We start from the raw sequence: 17,710 nt of genomic DNA on the forward strand, positions 1-17,710 counted from the left end.
GACCTGTCTGACCAGCTCTCTCTTCCCAAACAATGAGATTTAGGCACGGGAGAAAGCCCTGGGGTACTCCGACGGCCCCAGATCTCCCTCCCAGGCTATGTCCACACCGACAGGGGCTCCCGATGCAGTGTCCCCACTCCCAGTGCACCCCAACTTCTTGTTTAACCCAAAGAATTGAGTCATGTGCTGGATACTTCCTTTCAGAAAGAAGCTGGTGGATCAATGAAAGATTCAGGGTCAGCAAGGCCTTCCAGGGCCCTCTGGGTCAGACACCTGGGCCATCACCAGTCCACCTGGTCAGAGACACTGAGTCATTCTCCGTGTTAGTTTGATGACGCCCAGGGCAGGTTAACTAGGTGGACATGTGTTGACTAAGGGCTGATGGGGAGGGTCCCTTGGCAATAGTGCAGTTTTCTGGGGGGAGGCGGGCAGAGGATGGTTCTCACTGCGCTCAGGTAATTGCCAAGGGGCCGAGCCCAACGCTCAGATACTTTCTAAACCAGCCAGTCTTGCTGTGTCTTCTGTAATCCGAAGGCAGTGTCATGTGTGCAGCCCTCAGAAGAAACAGAGCAAAGTAGTCTGAACACATCGTTAGCATGGCCCTTTACAGATGGACAAGCTAAGACTCGGCTTCAAGCCCTGGCTTGGACGAGCTCACTCCCACAAGTGACAGGACGGGAGTAGGACGCCAGTCATGCCAGCAAAGACAGGGGGCCACCTGTGCTGGTGCAGCGCCCAGGGAGGCCTTCGGGGGGCACCCAGGGAGCCAGACACACGGCTCCTGGCCAGCCGCCCATAAATAGCGTTGGGTCTGTATGTGCATACGCCCGGCCACCGTGTACGGGGCGGCGTGCACAAGCCCAGGGCGCAGTGAATGGTGATTGTTGAGCAGGAGATGGCTTGTATTCATGGGCATTGCTTGGGCCGGCGCCAGCCTCTTTTCTCCAAGCAATCCCATTTTGGCTATTGTGCCGATTATGGCTGATCGTTATCTTGGTTGTTTATCCAGTTGCTGTATAGATTGACTTTCTGAATCTCAGGGTTGGGCTGTTTCCATAACAGGAAGCTGCTTGCTGTCTTACTGTTTAAGAAACTCCAGTCTACACAATAGAATCCCAACAAAACCCTAAACACTCCATTTGCCGGGGAAACCTCATTGAATCCAGCTCTTATTGTTTCTGTTATAGGCTGAATCCTGTATTTACAGTCAGAGGGCTGTGTGTGTGTGTGTGTGTGTGTGTGTGTGTGTGTGTGTGTGTGTGTGTGTGTGTGTACGCACGCAGGCATGGGATATTAAGCCTGGTTTTTCACTTTCCAAGTTCTCCACCTGAACCTCAGCATAGAGGAAGGTGCCAAAAACCTCATTGAATCCAGCTCTTATTGTTTCTGTTATAGGCTGAATCCTGTATTTACAGTCAGAGGGCTGTGTGTGTGTGTGTGTGTGTGTGTGTGTGTGTGTGTACGCACGCAGGCATGGGATATTAAGCCTGGTTTTTCACTTTCCAAGTTCTCCACCTGAACCTCAGCATAGAGGAAGGTGCCAAGATTCCCCAGATCTAAACCTACTGGCGTTGGAGGAGGTGGGGAAGAGCAGGGCCGTGTCCCTGGAGAGTTTCCTTCTGGTTCTCCTGGGGTCTTGCGATCAGAAGGAAGTTGGCGTTTGTGTTTTCATAGCGAGGCACAAACAGTAGAACAAACACTCAAGTCAACATTGACCCGGGCGCCAAGAGCCCTATGGAGGAAACAGAAGATCAAAGGGAGGTGCTCAGCTCTGTTGCTGTCTGTCACTATTATTTATTATCTTCTGAGGTGGTTCCCAGGCCCTGAGGAGTTTTCAAGAGCCCCTCGAGGCACCTGATTAAATATCACAGATTCATCTTTGATTTTATCAAGTCTCCCCTCCCGTCCTCAGCAGCCAAGGAGCTTAGAGATGGAGTCTGAGATCTCCAGGGAGAGTTGCCTCCTTCATGACCAGAGAATCCCGTGTTTAGAGCTTGGCTGGGAGCTCCTGGAGGGCATAGGCCTCCTCAGCCAAGTTCCTGGCGGGGGAAGTGCCACCTTGAACTTGTAAGGACCCTATGAACTTGCCAACACTTGGGATGTAATTCTAAACGGAGGGCAATCCTGGGTCCCTTGGGGTAGCGTCTCCTGGTTATCTTTAAACCTTGAAAATGTAAACACAGATGAGTTTAGGCATTGTGCCTGGTGTAACCAATGAAGCCAGTGAAACGACTTGTCAAGTCATCGCCAGTGGTTAAGGGAGCGTATGCACAAAGGTCCTTTCTTCCGCAGAGCATAAGCGTTTTCCTCAATATCGTCCATCCTCATCCTGGGAAGGGGCAGGTGGACCCTGGATTCAGGCGTTAAAGCACAGGCTGCAGAGAGTCCGGTAGGTCCCTCAGGGCATGGAGGCCATCTGCATTAGGCAGACACGGCTGGCGACCCTTTCTCGGCTTGATGGTGCACCTGGTCTCCCCAGAAGGAGTCCGGCAGAAACTTGAGAGACAGAGAAGTGGGGTTGGTGGGTCCCGGAGGGGGTTGGCAGGTACTGTAGACGTCATCGAGTTAATCCATTTCTTCACTTTACAGGAGACGGGAGAATGAAGATGAGAAAGTCAAGCAATGTGCCTGGGGTCAAGCTACTGGTTAATGGCAGAGCATCAGGGGAGGCTGCCTGTTCACGCAGCCCCCAGCGCGGGGCAGCGGGGAGAGTGAGCATCCTCCTCAAAGCCCAGGTGGGAAGGAAGCGGCAGCCATGCCACCCGGAAAGCCCAGGCACCAGGAACTGTGCACAGAGACGGGGCTTCGTCTCAAACGGCTGTGCCCAGGTTATCCTAGATCACTACCCACATTATCACCTCCAAACGTCTTTAGAAGTTCAGGTTTCCTGGGAGGCGCGGGGTGGGGGGGGTGGGGGGGAATGAGCCTGTAGACAGAGCCTCCAAGGGAACCATTGCCCTCTGAGCTGTCGTAAAAGCTATTTAACAGTAGAGGGCGCTGTTTACCTAAAATCCAAGCATAAGCCTTGGACAAGAGAAAGAATTCTGATGAGAATTAGATGAGATGAGAATTAGAGAATTAGATGAGAATTAAATGAGAATTAGATGAGAGCGGCCATCTAGCTGCCTCTCCTATCTCCTCCAAACCATGTCCAAACAAGCCCAATAGAGGCTCAGGTCATAAGTTCACAAAGAGCTCCCTTTCTTACTCAGAGACTCAGTAGCCGTCCTCCTTGTCCAGAAGCCCTTAAACCAGCCTGCACCCATTGTGTTACATTTCCTCTTGTTCTGTTCCACTGACTTTGAACCTCATGTCCATATTGCTTCAGAATGAATTGTTTCCCCGAGATGCCTTCCCTCTATTATTCTTGTTTGTCCAGCATTTGCTACCGTGGTGACATCCCTGCGGTGGGACACAGGGTAGGGTAGGGACAGCACAAATTGGGCCTAATATGAACACTGCAGATTAAATTTAACATTGAGAATTCGGGATACAGCTAGATCTTATAAACGGTAAATAAAGAGCGTTTGATTATCTATTGGGCTTACAGGTTAGGAGTCTGGTTCCTATAAATCATAGGCGGAAATCAGTATCACTGTTAGAAAAATGTCTTCAAGACACTTGAAACACTGAAAATAACCAGATGTCCCTAGTGTTATTCTCAAAATTTTAGTCTCATTTGTGGATAATGTTGACTTTATTTGTGTTGAGATTTGGCCTTGGTCTGTACGTGGTGGGAGGTTTATCCTGAAACCAACAAAGTTTAAGTCTCGAGGCCCCTCATGGCTAGCCAAGCGCCCTAGCAACCTCTATTCAAACAGTACATGTGTTTGTGAAATTTGCAAATGTAAGCTATTTTAATCACAAATTGGTTAAGACTGTTGTTTGTTTCCACTCTGACTTTCCCTCCATCATACTTGCCATCATACACACACACACACACACGGCCCTAGCAACCTCTATTCAAACAGTACATGTGTTTGTGAAATTTGCAAATGTAAGCTATTTTAATCACAAATTGGTTAAGACTGTTGTTTGTTTCCACTCTGACTTTCCCTCCATCATACTTGCCATCATACACACACACACACACACGCGTGTGCGCGTGCATGTGCACTTTAGTCACTTCTGTGTAATTAAATATTGTCAACCGTCTTGGTGTTGAAATGGCTTCCTAGAGCACCCCCAATGACCCACTAGTGCCACAAGATGAAGGTGCAAGGCCACAAGTCGTGCATCTCTGGGAACATGTCTTAGGGCTCCCAGCACTGGAAGTTATGTCCCAGGCAGAGGATAAACAAATATACAGAGCCAGAAGCTTGTCTGGATTATTTTCCTGGTTTCCTGATATTCCTGTTTTTCATCTTTTAAAAATCTGCTACTTGGGCCAAACTATGGAGAAAGTAAAAAGATCGGTGGTCACCAGAGGTTGGGGGAGGGAGGATTGAGTAGGTGGAACACAGAGGATTTCTAGGGCATCGAAACCATTTTATGATACTCTGATGGTGGAGACATATCCCTGGACATTTATCCAAACCCACAGAGTTTACGACACAGAGGCTGAACCCTACGGTAAACCAAGGTGATTATGAGGTGTTAATGCAGGGTCATTGACTGTAACCGAGGCACCACTGAGGTGGAGGATGTTAATGATGGGGCCACGCATGTGGGGGGCAGGGAATCTCTGTACCACCTTCTCTAGTTTGCTGTGAATCTAGAACGGCACTAAAAAATAGTCTTATAAAAATATGCAAATCGTTGTAATTCATTTACTCATTCCAAATAAGTATTCACTTAGGAGCCTCATTATTCATGTGCAGTCTTAGCGTCTGTTTTTTAAGAAGTCCTCGGAAAACCTGGGTCTGCCCTGTTTGCACATCATAAATCCTTGCAGCTGTTTAGCTCATACTTATAACCATGTCACTTTTCCCTGTGGATTATAAATATCTTGATGAAGAAAAAGTATATAAACTTAAACTGTTCATTGGCTGGAGTTGATAGACGCCTCTCATGATCCCCTTTGGCTGTTATCTGTAGGAATTGTGTTACTGGCTCATTGAGTATCTTGTAGAGAATTCTGCCCTGAGATCTCTGGTCACTTGGAGGTGTCTTGAGCTAAAACAGGGGATCACAGGAAGCAAATAATTATCCATATTAATAGAAGGGAACAGCAAAGAGTGAACTACCCAAGCCAGAGACTTGAGAAGCGCGTTCCTGCTAGAGTGAACAAGACGATGGTTATCCCGTTCCGATGCTCCCACCGCTACTAATGACTGAGAGTCATTACCTCACAGACTGAGAGACATTACCTCTTTTTGTTTCTAGAAGTTTCCAAGTCCACTCCTTCTGGAAGGCAAAATTAGTGAACGTTATATCTCGTTTTCTCCAAGATCCTGCTTGCCTAGCATAATAGAAATGGGGTTGTATCAACAACATAGATTCATGACGGTGAATCTTTCTTCCCAGAAAAACCGCAATTCCGATTCTCCCAGCGCAGGTACAGAAGAGTGGAAGATAAAGTGAGGCTGCGGCTTGTCTGGTAATTCTTGCAGGGACCGTCCCTGAAAGAGATGCCTGTCATATCAGCACCTGCCAGCAGAGGGCGAGGCGTCCCAGCTGGTGGGAACGGAGTTGGCCGCCCTGCCCGGGGTTCTTTCCTTGATCCACCCGGATTACCAGGCCGGCTCTGCCGACTTCCCCATCTGCACCCACAGCCCTGAGGAGGGGGCTCCATCACAGGAGGCTGCTACAAAGAGCTCTGGGCCCGAATGTCTGACTCAGGCTGTTCTGGGGGCCTCAGATTTGGGGCATCCCTGTGCCTTGGGGAGCCACCTCCAGCCTGCCCGTCTCCTAGAGGATTCTGGAAAAGATGCTCCAGAGAAACTCTAGGGAATGAGAAAGATCCAAAGGAACCACCACCCCCGCCGCCCCCCCCTCCGTTCCAATGCTGTCTGAGCATCTCAACGACCTCCCTGCAGCATTCCGCACCCCACAAGGGCTCTTATGTAGAGGTGCCAGATAAAACACAGGACACTCAGTTCAATTTGAATTTCAGGTAAACAAATAATCTTTTAGTATAAGTCTGTCCCAAATATTGCAGTGGACATACTGATATTTTACTGCCATCATACACACACACACACACACACGCGTGTGCGCGTGCATGTGCACTTTAGTCACTTCTGTGTAATTAAATATTGTCAACCGTCTTGGTGTTGAAATGGCTTCCTAGAGCACCCCCAATGACCCACTAGTGCCACAAGATGAAGGTGCAAGGCCACAAGTCGTGCATCTCTGGGAACATGTCTTAGGGCTCCCAGCACTGGAAGTTATGTCCCAGGCAGAGGATAAACAAATATACAGAGCCAGAAGCTTGTCTGGATTATTTTCCTGGTTTCCTGATATTCCTGTTTTTCATCTTTTAAAAATCTGCGTGCATCTGGGAACATGTCTTAGGGCTCCCAGCACTGGAAGTTATGTCCCAGGCAGAGGATAAACAAATATACAGAGCCAGAAGCTTGTCTGGATTATTTTCCTGGTTTCCTGATATTCCTGTTTTTCATCTTTTAAAAATCTGCTACTTGGGCCAAACTATGGAGAAAGTAAAAAGATCGGTGGTCACCAGAGGTTGGGGGAGGGAGGATTGAGTAGGTGGAACACAGAGGATTTCTAGGGCATCGAAACCATTTTATGATACTCTGATGGTGGAGACATATCCCTGGACATTTATCCAAACCCACAGAGTTTACGACACAGAGGCTGAACCCTACGGTAAACCAAGGTGATTATGAGGTGTTAATGCAGGGTCATTGACTGTAACCGAGGCACCACTGAGGTGGAGGATGTTAATGATGGGGCCACGCATGTGGGGGGCAGGGAATCTCTGTACCACCTTCTCTAGTTTGCTGTGAATCTAGAACGGCACTAAAAAATAGTCTTATAAAAATATGCAAATCGTTGTAATTCATTTACTCATTCCAAATAAGTATTCACTTAGGAGCCTCATTATTCATGTGCAGTCTTAGCGTCTGTTTTTTAAGAAGTCCTCGGAAAACCTGGGTCTGCCCTGTTTGCACATCATAAATCCTTGCAGCTGTTTAGCTCATACTTATAACCATGTCACTTTTCCCTGTGGATTATAAATATCTTGATGAAGAAAAAGTATATAAACTTAAACTGTTCATTGGCTGGAGTTGATAGACGCCTCTCATGATCCCCTTTGGCTGTTATCTGTAGGAATTGTGTTACTGGCTCATTGAGTATCTTGTAGAGAATTCTGCCCTGAGATCTCTGGTCACTTGGAGGTGTCTTGAGCTAAAACAGGGGATCACAGGAAGCAAATAATTATCCATATTAATAGAAGGGAACAGCAAAGAGTGAACTACCCAAGCCAGAGACTTGAGAAGCGCGTTCCTGCTAGAGTGAACAAGACGATGGTTATCCCGTTCCGATGCTCCCACCGCTACTAATGACTGAGAGTCATTACCTCACAGACTGAGAGACATTACCTCTTTTTGTTTCTAGAAGTTTCCAAGTCCACTCCTTCTGGAAGGCAAAATTAGTGAACGTTATATCTCGTTTTCTCCAAGATCCTGCTTGCCTAGCATAATAGAAATGGGGTTGTATCAACAACATAGATTCATGACGGTGAATCTTTCTTCCCAGAAAAACCGCAATTCCGATTCTCCCAGCGCAGGTACAGAAGAGTGGAAGATAAAGTGAGGCTGCGGCTTGTCTGGTAATTCTTGCAGGGACCGTCCCTGAAAGAGATGCCTGTCATATCAGCACCTGCCAGCAGAGGGCGAGGCGTCCCAGCTGGTGGGAACGGAGTTGGCCGCCCTGCCCGGGGTTCTTTCCTTGATCCACCCGGATTACCAGGCCGGCTCTGCCGACTTCCCCATCTGCACCCACAGCCCTGAGGAGGGGGCTCCATCACAGGAGGCTGCTACAAAGAGCTCTGGGCCCGAATGTCTGACTCAGGCTGTTCTGGGGGCCTCAGATTTGGGGCATCCCTGTGCCTTGGGGAGCCACCTCCAGCCTGCCCGTCTCCTAGAGGATTCTGGAAAAGATGCTCCAGAGAAACTCTAGGGAATGAGAAAGATCCAAAGGAACCACCACCCCCGCCGCCCCCCCCTCCGTTCCAATGCTGTCTGAGCATCTCAACGACCTCCCTGCAGCATTCCGCACCCCACAAGGGCTCTTATGTAGAGGTGCCAGATAAAACACAGGACACTCAGTTCAATTTGAATTTCAGGTAAACAAATAATCTTTTAGTATAAGTCTGTCCCAAATATTGCAGTGGACATACTGATATTTTACGAATAATTCTTTATCTGAATTTCAAATTGAGTTGGGTGTCCTTTCTCGTTATTTGCTAAATCTGTACCACGCCAGCTCTCCTGAGACGCCTAGAATATTCTAGCCCAGGGCAGACCAAAAGCAGGCTTCCCTCTCCCTTCCCCCAGCTCCCTCGGCCTGAAAAACTCTGGATAGGATCTGCTTTATTAGGCCTGCTCTAATCTAAACCACTCACTTCGCACGCTTTCATTTCCTCAGCCTTATTTGGTCCTGTCAAGAAAACAGGCAGGGGACTTCCCTGGCGGTCCAGTGGTTAAGACTGTGCCTTCCAATGCAGGGGGTGCGGGTTCGATGCCCTGGTCAGGGAACTAAGATCCCACATGCCTCGGGACCAAAAAACCAAAACATAACACAGAAGCAATATTGTTACAAATTCAATAAAGGCTTTAAAAAATGGTCCACATCAAAAAAAAAAAAAGAAGAAGAAGAAGAAGGAAAACAGGCAGGCCTGCACCTACAGAGAAGGAAACAGAGATGCGGAGATTCTGACTGTGCAGGACATTGGCCTTGAAGGAGAGACTTGGAGAGGCTGCCTGTACCTGCAGATACCACAGCTGGTAAGGGGGGTGCTCAGAGTCTCCTGCCCCTTCCTCCCAAGCACCGAGAACCAAGATGCCCCCAAAAGCGCATGGCCGCATGCCATGTAACCCGCCACGGGCTCTGGGACAAGCCTGAAGGACCCGACTGCGCAGGCAGCCCGGCCGGCAGGACACCTGGGCCGGCCTCGGCCTCAGTGGCAGCCACGCCTTCCTGTGCAGCCCCGCGGGTGTGGAGGATGCTGATAACAGGAACAATGGAGCAAAGGAAGAGTGGCAGGAGTGGGGACAATGGGTCCGCGGAGGGACTCTCCCAAGCCGGGCGGGATGGAGGAAGGATCTGCAGGTCCCAGGGGCCAGGCCGGAGACGGCCGCGTGGTGGGGCTGTGAGGGGGGAGCCCAGGGCCCTGGGAAGGAGCTGCGAGGGCAGCCTCGGCATTGCCCCGAGAGACCCCTCTCTCTCCGTGGCTAGGGCAGGGGCAGACAGGGAATCGTGACCCCAGGAAGGGACCTTCCGGCCTTCCCCGGGGGGACAGAGCAAGCATCGCACAGCTGGAGCAAGGAGTGAGTGGCTCCCGGGATGACCGCAGCTCTGACCCCCGAGGCCCGTGACCTCTGACTCACTTTTCTGCCCTCTGGCCTGTCGCATGCCCAGCAGGAGGGCTCCTCAGCACCCCCAGGCGTGCAGCGCGTCTGGGCGCACGCGCAGGACACCCCAGCGGGCCTGCCGGTCCCGCAGGTAGACAAGCCGTCGGGGCAGCAGATAGACGGAGACCTTGCGGCTTGGCCCAACGTGAGGCCAAGTTGCCTCGGAGACTGAGTGCCCGCAGATGCTGACCAAGTCACCCCGCGGGAGGCTGCCTCTGTTCTTAGCCAGGAGTGGCTGCTGAGACGTCCCAGGTGCCATCGTCGCTTCGTTTATGGCTCATGGCACGTGGTAGATCTGGAGCAAAGTGCGTAGACTGTATGATCAAATCTCCCCAGGCCAGAACTGGAGACCCCAGGAGGAACGGCCCAGGGGATAAATGATGTGCCTTGAGGATATTTGTCTCTTTCCTAAATCCAGACTGAGTCTGCGTCTTTTTATTCATTGCTTAGTCCAGCCTTATACTGAAAAGGACTTACAGCAACCTACAAGATGCAGGCAACGTAACAGGATAAAACAAAATAAAGAAGAAAGCTGAGGAGAAAAGAAAACAAGGGAAGAGAGGTTAAGTAGAGCCAGGAGAGAGGGTGATGTCCCTCGCGGGTGAGGGGTGCAGCCACCACCAGGAGGGAGAAACACCATCCATCACAGCTTGTTTGGGAGGAGCAGAGAAAACAACAAACAAAAACACCGGAATGTTATTTCTGATACTAAAACCGAAGACCAAGCCTCGTCCAAAATCCTCCTGGAAAGAGCTCAGAGCAGGACGCTGGAACCTTCCTGGGCTCCAGGACCCTGCTTCTCAGAGCTTCTCCCAGGGTCAGGCAGGGGCCAGTCATGAAAGGCCCTACAAGGAGGCCACTGAGACAGGGCCCGTGCACCCTGCCATCGGCTGCTTCAGCTGAATTTTAAGGCAAAATTCTAAGGGGCAGATGCTAGAGGATGGAGAGAAGTGACGTACGGCACGGCCCCCAGGTAGCCTTCCGCTGGCCGGTTTGTCTCCGTTGAACCCTGGCTAGGGATGGGGTAGCTCAGAGAAGGCGTTTCTCCTGGGGCCACACGCGGGAGGGCCCCTGTGTGAGTTCCTGCTTCACCGCAGGCCTCTCCGCTAAGCCGGGGGCCTGGGTGAGGCCGCTGTCCTTTCGCGGATGATGAGACGTTCGGGAGGCCCCGCCCCCCTCTCCACCCCAGAGGCTAGAAAGGCCAAGGCTCCAGGTCAGATTGGGCCTGGCTTGATGCAAGTCTGTCTGGTCAAGAGCAGGTGGCGGGGCTTCTACCCACCCTTGTCCACCTCCCCAACACTTCCCCTCGCCAACATCTACACTTGTTGGCGAGACTCATTTCACCCGAGACACATCATCTGCGCTGGGGAAGGGCAGCATCCTTGCTGGCAGGAGACAGGGCGCCTCCTCGAGGGTTACCCCCCGCCAAGCGCCCGGCCTAGGCACAGCATGGACGGCAGTGATCGGAGAGGTGTGGGTCAGCTCCCAGCACGGCCCTGGGGACGAGTCATGGATCCCAAACACAGCGCTGCCCCCACTTTAGCAGGAGTCCGGCACGTTCTCCAGGTTGGGGCCAGGATACCTTTGCACTGGCCCCCGCTGGTCCAGCGGGCCGGCTGCCTCTCCGAGGGTCAGCTCGGTCGGTCCCCGGCGGTTCCTTCGTCCACAGAATCGAGCACAGGACCCCGGAGCTCCCCGTTAGGGACTGTTTCGTCAGCACTTGGCATGCGGTCAACAAAGGTGACACCAATTACTTGCGTCACAGCTCCTGGAGAAGATAGAGATGTACGAAATCGACGTGGGAGCCATCCATCAAGGCCTGAGGGGGGCCAGGGGTCTGTCGCGGTGACAGGGGGTTGAGGGGAGCCAGGGTCTCTCAGGACGGCTGGTTGGCAAAGGGCACTCCATCATCAGAGCTGACGCCTCGGCACTGGGGCTTAGCCAGGGTGACGGACAGACCAGGCCGAAATGCCCACCCTCCCCCACGTGCCTGGGTCTGGTCGAGCTGGACCCTCCCTGCTTCCTAAACCTCTGGGCTTTCAACCTTCTGTCGCCTCCCCTGGAATCTCCCCAGCCAGGCTCCCAAGTGCTCCCGTCAAAGCCCCACTCTTTTGCCAACGCGCTGACCGAATGTGTTCTCTTTCGTGTAACCTTCCCCAGTTTACTCCAGGGGAAATGTGCCTTCTCTCCTCTGGCTGAACTCAGGAGCCTCTGTACCCCCGCAGACAAATCATTTCCAACCTGTCCCAGGAATAACTCATTTACTAAATACTCACGATGCCACGTCCACAGTCATAACACCGTCTAATTCTCATCGCCACTTAGACAGGTGGGCGTTAGGTCCATTTTGGTAGGTGGTAAACTGAGGCTCAGAGACATTAGTAACTTGCCCAGACCGCACAGTTGGTAAGTAGGGTGTGGCAGGTGGGCAAACCGTGGGTGCAAAGGAGGGCGTGACAGAGGGGTCTGCTGGCGGAGACTTCGGGCTCTACCGACGTGGCCCTGGGGACCCTGCGCTAGCTGGAGCCCTCCCTCAGGACACAGGGAGGCTGAGATGGTCCAGACTGGGAAGTCCCAACAGCCGCAAGGGGCATGCTGGTCTTGCAGAAGAACCTGCCAGGGCTGGGGGAGGCCGGCACACGTCTGCTGGCTGTGGAGCCCCACCTCCTTTTTGGCTGCTGGGGCCCGGCTTCCAGTCCCCCCTGCAGAGTCAACTTGGGACGTCACTCTAAGCCTAGGGAAGTCGAGTCCTTCTTGTCAAACGTGATGCCCAGGTGAGAGCTGCTCACAGGGTGCGTGGCTTGCACCAGACCCCAAGATATGCTCGGGAAAGAGACTTCATTCACGGCCAGGGGCTGTCCTGGCCTAATAGCCATCCGTCCCCTCGGGCTCTCAGAACCCTGCTCCAGGCCATCACACCCTGAGCTTCTCTCCACGAGAGGCCTTTTACCAGAGGATTTCTCAATCCCGTTCATCTGTCCGCATCAGTTTCCTCATCCATCAAATGGGTACAGCAGACCTTGCTTTGCTCCTTCACTGGGTGGTTCGGCAGGCCTAAGGAAACCAGGCTGTGCTTTGTGAAATGTGCCCCTCGCGTGTGAGGGGTGGTCTGGTGGATTCCTACCGTCTACTTTGAGGGATTGGGGGGACGGGAACAGAACTCCAAGCTGTGGAGGGGTGTACGTCTTAGCCAAGGTCAAAAACGGCTGAGGCCGGCTGCTCACAGGCCCTAGCCCAGGACCGCTCAAGAGGTTTCGCAGAATGACGGGTACGTGGCCCTGGCTCTCAGATGGGAAGTTCGGGGAGGTGGCTCAGTCCAGCCTCCGAGCTGGAAGGGACTCTCAGAATGCTGCAGGTGAGGACATAGGCCCAGAGGAGAGAAGGGGCTGTTCTAAAGTCACCCAGCTCAGCTCACGACGAAAGAGCCAAGACAGGAGCCCCTTCCCCATGCTGCCCGAGCCTCCCCGTCCCCATCAGGGGGGCCTTCCAGGAGGAGGCAACAAGTAACCAGCACAGAGTTCCTCCTCTGTTTTCAGGGTACGCATCCTGCATCCAAGCGACCGTTTCACTGTGGCAGCTCGGGATCCGCTCAACCCACACGCCCTTCGAAGAACTCACGGAGGGCAGCACGCGGCAGGAAGCTGAGGCCAAATGGGGGCGACACGGCCCACGCCGGAGGCATTCCTGGACCCTGCACCACGTGGTCACGCAGCCCCGCGCTGCCCCGCGTCACAGGCCGTCAGGCTGCTGGCCCAGCTTCTCTCTGCCTGATCTTCCTCATTCCAGCTCTTGATACCACGGGTGATTCCCAAATTATAAAACACATCCAACGCACCCAAATCTTCGAGCTCGCCCCCGCTCCCTGCAGGGGACACCAGGGGTTGGAGAGTGCAGCCATCAGCGCTTTTCTTATTTAAAGTGACGCTGTTGTATTAATTAATTAAGCCTCCGTGGCTTTTCAGAGAGAGAGGGCAGAGAGTTATTCCTACTTAGAGCTGGGGGTGGGGGAAGGTAGGCCAGCTTCACCCCATCCGTTGAAAGGAAACGTGGATGCAGAAACATGGGGTCCCGAGGAAGGGATGCCCATCCGGCCACACTCCTGAATAGAACCCGGATCCTTCCCGGCCCACAGGCTGCAAGGGAGGGGCTTCAGAGGTGCAGCAGGACATATCGGAAAGGAAACGAAAACAAACAAACAAAAACAGCCTAGAAGATGCGAATCGGCTCAGGGAACAGCATAATGGGAAGATTTCAGCGTGATATATGGTGCCGGGGATGTTATTAATGGTTTGCTGATTTTTACCTTTAAAACCTTTGGGCAGATTATTTATTATGTCCTTGGCATGCCTATGATCTATGGAGGGGCGCTGATCTGCGAGCACGGCCCCCCATGTCCCCGCTCCCCTACAGCTTCTAATTAGGCTGTGAAGCTGCCCTCCCCGAGGGGCAGCCCCGGCTCGGAGGCTCTCCAGCTGCGGAGCCAACTCAGGCCTACAAATCAGGAAACCCAGTTTCCAGGCCTGACTCTGCATTGACTTGCTGTGTGACCTTGGGCCAGGGCGGGATGTCTCTGGACCTCTGCGCTCTTATCTCTCAAGTGACACGGAGCTATACATGGCAGAGCCAGGATGGAGCAGGTATATAGTCATCTGGTCCGAGAGTCTCTTGCTTCTAGGACACAGAGAATGGGAAAACAGCAGTGCTCTTTCAATGGTTCATTGTCACCAGTGCCAGAAGCCAAGTGCCTCTGGGTAAGAAGGGAAGTCAGCCTTTCTCATTCCGGCTCATCTACTGTGGCTCCACGGGGAGGGGATGTCTGGACCCTGCAAGGACCTCCAAGAATGACCCTCCAATGCCCCAGGTCATCCTGCTGCGGCTGGCTAGGGACACAGCCAGGACTGAAAGCAGACTGCAGCAAGGAAAGCCACCTGGACTGTCGGAGTACAGGGCCTCAGGCAGAAACAGCAGACTAGAGAAGACCACACCCCTCGTGCTGGCCTGGACCCCTCCCCGGGAACCCAGGGGTCCTGGTCCGCCCGGCTTCTCTCTGCCTCGTCCAGCGGCTCCCCAGCCCGACAGCAGCCCTCCCCTCTCTTGGATTCTCCGTTACCCCTCCCTGTGTTTTGGGGACCCGGTGGGGCTTTGAGCCAGGGCCAACCTGAGGCCTGATCCTCCTTGAGCACAGGAAGACACCTGCCCTCACACTGGCCAAAGCTCCAGCCTATGTCTTTGGAAGTTCCGCAGGTGGTCCCAAGATTCCCACTCCCACCTCCTCCGTTCTGAAAAAACTCTTCTACCTTCCAGAAGAGGTGTCTCTCTGGTCATCAGGGCCCCCTTCTCAACTAGGCAGCATTTCTGCGACTCTCAGTTTCCTTCCTGCCCTACGCCTACGGCCCACAGACACCCCCCAACAGACCACGTGACTCCTTGTGGTTTCTTCTAATTGCTGTCACCCCCATCCTACAGCCCCTGACCCCCAGCCTCAGCTCATGACAAACTTACCCCACCTTGACTCCCGTCCTTTCTGCCTGGAGAATACCCAGACCACCACCGCCCCCGGTCAAAAGAGCTCATGAAAACTGGCCTTTCTGCTGCTACGGTTGCTGTAGGGACCACTTCCGCGGCGTCTCCCAATTTTCTCAGCCACCGTCTGGGTTTCCTGCTGTCGCTCCTCCCCTGGGCGCACAGGGCAGGAACACTGCTCTGTTATTTCCCTCGTCCATCAGGAGGGCAGCACTGCGGCCTGGTGAGCCCCAGGGAGGGGCCCCAGCACGTCTAGGGAGTGGGACACATGGGGGCAGCACTTTTATCTCTGCATCCTCAGCAGCTGGCACGGAGCCTGGCACGGAACAGCTGCTCGTCATAGGTTGGATAAAAGAACTAACAAATGTCAACGGCCCTGGTGTGTAGCGTGCCCTGAAAGGCAGGTCCAGGTAATGCGGGGAAACCGTATCACGGTGAGCCTTTGCTGCTGTGACATGTGATCACAGTGAATCCAACCGTACCAGTCATAATCTCCGTCTGTAAGAGCAGCTTCATAGTAGGGGTGAAGAGACCTGGACCTGGGAGGGAATAGACTCGGCTGATCCTGTAAATGTCTTCTCCCCTCACCCTCGTCCCTTACATTCAGAAGTTTTTGTGGGTCTGATTCTGCTATGTATTTGGGAGGGTCAGGTGTGCTGGGAAGGCTGAGATCCAAGAGGGGAAGAGGGGTCATTGCTCCTCGGTGTCAGAACAGAAGACCCGCAAAGCAGTCCGTTTATCCCTGGGTCCCCAGCGTTTTTTCTGGAGCTGCCTGCCCTGTCGGGGCCTGTCTCTCAAGGGCAAGGAAGAGCTCGCCAAGCTGAAGCAGAACAAAATAAGATGTAGGCCTCAGCCTTTTCCAAGAAAAATGAGTCACTTCCACTTCTCACCCATCCCACCTTTTATCCATTGCAGCCGGCGGGCATCTGACCCTAAGGTCTGTCTTTTCCCGGAACTGCTGTGTCGATGAAGCCTCAAGACGTCACCCAGTTCATCCCTTTGCCTTGAGGCAGGTGATCCCAGCCAGCCTGGAATGTTAGAAGGCCATATCATTCCTTCTCGGCTCTGACGGGAGAGTCATACCTCAGAAGTGGGATGCTCGTCTGCGCCCGGCCCTGCGCCTCTGGGGAGGCCGCTGTGCGCCCGAACTTCAGTCTGGTCAGCTGTAAGGTGACCTCTGGGGTAGAGCCACGCATCCTTGTGAGGGACCGGCCCCCGAGTGGCCGGGCGTCCAGCATGCTGGGCCCTGCACACCACATCACAGGTGCTGCCAATCGTTGTGATGGACAGAAACATTCGATGCTTTTCCCAGGCCTCCCGCAGTTGGAAAACCACAAGTTCCTTGTTCTTTATCAGCAGCAGGCCAGTGGGGCTGTCAGGGATGCCGCCGAGGAGGACGGGCCCTGGGGTGGGGAGGCACGGGCCAGGACAAGGTGTGAACCTGGGAGGTTCAGCCCCACGGGCCCAGGGCAGGACCGTGAGACGGCCAGAGATGCAGCCCAGCGGAGCCCTGCCTCCCCAGCCAGCCTCGGGCAGGGGGTTCCAAGGGCAGGAAGCGGGGCTTGAAGCCCAGCCCAAGGGGGTACAAGGTAAGAGGTCTCTCCGGGCCTGGGGCTCGGGCCCTGGCTGTGTGGAAGAGGGAACCCAGGCCCGGGAGAGTCAGGTCTGGGTTCAGATCATGGCTTCGGCATCTAGCAGCCACGCGTCCTTGGGAGCCTTACCTCTGAACCCGTTTCTTCAGCCAGGAAGCTGCGATAGGTGACCATGTACATAAAAGCAACTTCCTGATACACGTGAGGGGTGCGATAAGGGATCGCAGGTTTTCGCCGGGAGTCCTCGGACCAGCGTAGAAGCAGAAAGAGCCAGAGAGGGTGAGGTCCTCCGGGGAGATGAAGGAGAGAGAAGACCGCTGGGCTGAGAATGAGGGCACCCTGGCGTTCCGGGGGAAAGTGCAGGCCGAGGGCGGGGAGCCGGAGCTCGGCGGGCAGGGGTTACATGAAAGGGGAGCAGGGAGGGCAGGAGCGGTGAGGGCAGGGCATTCTCCCGACCTGTGGGACCTTCGACTGCTCTCCTCATCAACAAACTGGGTGCCTTGGGCTATGACTGTCCACCCCCCGCAGGTCTGAACATTTAACCCAAGAGGCCAAGCACGGGGCTCTGTAGATGCCGCTGGGAAAGCAGGCACGGGCGGGCCCTGGAGGCTTCCCCGGGGGGAGGGTGTGCAGGCAGCGGCAAGGCAGAGGGCTGGCCCGGAGGAGGGCATCGGAGGCAGCCGCCCTCCCGCTGCAGGCGGGCTCAGCGCGGGTGCTGGGCCGGCTCTCCGGGTGGAGGGTTGAAGGCCCCTTACCCCAGGGGTCACGAGACAAGCCGGGCCGTTCTCCTGGGGAGCTCGTTTGGTGAGTGGATGGGAGTCGGAGGGCCCGCACCCAGGGGTGCGTCTGCCCCAGGCGAGTCCCACGGACAACCGGGGGCCGCGCTGCCTCTGGGGGTTCTCTTCACCCCCGTGTGTGTGTGTGTCTGTATCTGGGGTGTGTGTGTGTGTCTGGGGGTGAGTGGGGTGTGTGTGGGGGGTGTGTGTGTGTGTCTGGTGGGTGTGTGCGGTGTGTGTGGGGTGTGTGTGTGTGTGTGTCTGTATCTGGGGTGTG

Source organism: Physeter macrocephalus, chromosome 9, assembly GCF_002837175.3.
Source record: "Physeter macrocephalus isolate SW-GA chromosome 9, ASM283717v5, whole genome shotgun sequence".
NCBI lineage: Eukaryota > Metazoa > Chordata > Mammalia > Artiodactyla > Physeteridae > Physeter > Physeter macrocephalus.